This window comes from Coccinella septempunctata, chromosome X (genome assembly GCF_907165205.1).
Source record: "Coccinella septempunctata chromosome X, icCocSept1.1, whole genome shotgun sequence".
Classification (NCBI taxonomy): Eukaryota; Metazoa; Arthropoda; class Insecta; order Coleoptera; family Coccinellidae; genus Coccinella; species Coccinella septempunctata.
In genome coordinates this window covers 8,636,878-8,639,896 of record NC_058198.1, presented here as the reverse complement: position 1 = coordinate 8,639,896, position 3,019 = coordinate 8,636,878, and positions in this window count along the sequence as shown.

The window sequence follows — 3,019 nt, the reverse complement described above, 5'->3', positions numbered from 1 at the left end:
AGAACGCAAAACAATAACTGATTAAAAATTCTAAGAAACGAAAAAGACTTGCCTTAAACTGAAAAAGTTATCAAACGAGAAGCAAAATACCATTCACATATAAAAGAGTAAACATTTGAGTTTTCATAAATGAAAATTTCGTTGAAAAAAATCTGCGACACTTGACACGGTCACAACATTTCTGAACTTCCTTTACTCTTGTGGAGCAGTGTGTATCTGTACTTACCTTTGAATATTTTATAGTACACCTTTTGTCAATTTCAACGATTACATTTGCTGCAGATTGACGAAAAATTGAGGAAAATAAATTGAAAGGAATGACTGCTCATTTTCACTGTCTCCTTAATTAACGCTTAGGAATACTTCATTGTCACTTATAGATTTTTACGAATCAATAACATTCAAAAGACTCTCGGAAAATTCTTTTGTGAGATTGTATTTTGCATGGAAGGTGCATTTTGGAAATGTGCAGAGTGAAATGAAGGGTATATCCCAGATCTGAATGTGACACATATTCTGGAAGAGCACCTCTTCTAGTGATAAATCTCGAAATTTCATCGAGCTCAGTCTTGTCGAATTTTTAACTGACCTCATTTTTTTCGGGATTTTTCGAGCTCAACTTTGGACACCTGTATATTCCTGAAAAATTATATTAGATCTAAATATGATGCACATTCTAAAAGGGCAGCTCTTCTAGTAATAAATCTCGAAATTTCATACAGCTCGTTGCAGTGGCGGTGCCAGGAGGGATGTTGGGGTGGGGTCATAATTTTATATTTGAAGAGGGAAACAAAATCATTTTTCGATATTCGAAAAAATATCTGCCTCAAGTTCTCAAAGAGGGGGAGACTATGGCCTCCATGGCTATGGTCGAGTTGCTGTCAATAAAATAATAAAACATCAACCCCATCACAAATTTTGCTGAATGACACTAACCACCATCCCCGAAATGAAAGCTGCGCGTTATCCCTGAATAAATTAAGGGCAGGACGAAAATTCGTATCCCGATAAAAAGTAACCTGAAATGTTTTTGATGTAGGGCTGATTTGCCACTCAATAATTAACCTGAAGGGTTTCTCCATTTCACCGGATTTTCGTGGGAGGAGCCAGTCTGGTCAAATGGGCTCATGACCATTCAGGAGGACCAGAAGCTGGCTGGGTTTCAGCGCACACCTTTAGGCCCTTGGTGCAGCTTCACATGTTTGAACAATACGTAACCGAGCATCGGGAGACACGACCCTTTCAAATCAGTTACGCGTGAACCCTATTCTCGTATACACCACTTTCATTCACCCCTTGTAGTTCACTTGAATGGGATCGGTAAAAAGTGATGGGTTTTCTAACCCCGGCAAAATATGGGATATCCGAGCTGTGCCATTCAGTCTGGCTGTACTCACGAAGGAAATGAGGTTAGTACCCAAGCTGAATCATTTGATTTTTTTAGTATTTTAAGAAACTACCAGTAGAAAAGACATTTTATTGATCGTTAATTGAGTTTCGGAGTTATCCAAGAAAACGAAACTTCTTTTTTCAATTTCTAATAGATGGGGATTTATGAATATTTGCTGAAAATCTAATTTTCTTGAAACTAGAGGTAACGTTAGTGAAAATTTTTCTTAATAAAGGGTTAATACAGAACAATTTCCATTGAAGAATTTTTTTCTTGTCTCTAGTGTTTTTACCTTTTGTTTGGAGTATTTTTTAACTGTTATTTTTTTTTAATTATTTGTTCAACGTCATCTTGGATTTGGCACGTTGTCACGTACATCAATGAAATATCTAAGATGGATTGTGATTTTACACAAATGGTCCCTAATGAAAACTGTTCTTGATTCTTTTTTGCAAAATTAAGTCCACTTGATTATCATAAACTGAAAATTTTTAAAAGTTGAACGACATTTATTCACATATCTTGTGCATTTTTACTATCAGCTCTTTGTATTATTAGTAAAATGCAATATATTGATTGATGGCGTGCTATTTTCTGATAGAGGAAGTATTAATTTTAACGGTGTCTTCTTTTTTCTATGGAAAGCAAAGACTAAAGTCTATCTATACTCTCCTACTAAATTCCAAATACAACTCTGCCAAAATTTGAAAGATTTCAAGAGGAAAATCTTATTTAAACTTCACCTTAAATATCCAAGAGTTTTGGATTACCTTAAACCCAAATAATTCCTTTATTAAACCGCTATTTAACCTGTATTTTTTCTTTGATTTTTCCTCTTATTCATGTATTTATAGTAGATTGATTCGAGAATAGAGTGATAAACCTATTTATCTGTAATTTCAGAGTTTCCCAGTCTGGCTTTTAATGTATTCATCATCTCTAACTAATTTTCGTTTCATTTGCTTTTGATTGTTGCTCGAAAGCCGTATATTTAATCGACTTTTGGGCGGCAATCAATTTCAAAGGAAATGCTCATGTCACATCAGCGCTTTCTGAGAATAAATCCTGAGGTAAGATATAGGTACAAGAAATCGTGTGGTAATCATGTAATTTATTACACTACGACGCAAAATACGATTGAAGTGTTCATTGATTAGATCATAATGACTGAAAACAACTTTATTTTTCCGAGAACAAAAAATTGTAGGGCGAAATTTTCAAAAAATGACGGTTAATGTTAATTTTTTGACCAAAAAGTTTTACCACCTTCCTTATTCGAAAATAAGAGGGGTTGAAGTTATTCTTCAAAAAAATTCACGAATAAAATTATTGATATGTAGGTATACAGTGCGATTGTTTAACTTGGAATCAATTCATAAAAGCCAAGAGGGTTTTTTTGTGAATATGTTCGTATAGGTTGATTGGTATTTCAAATTGCTCTCTTTTTCATGTAAGAAAATCTTATCTAGCGTGTTCCAAATTTGAGATATGACGTCGTCGAGAATTTTTTAAATGGCAATCCTAATTTTCTTTCTATTTTCAAGCGGTTTATCAAGGAACAAACGCTAATCACCTTGTTATTCCTTGTTGTTGGAAAGGTATTTAACGCACAAAAATTAATTCGAAAAT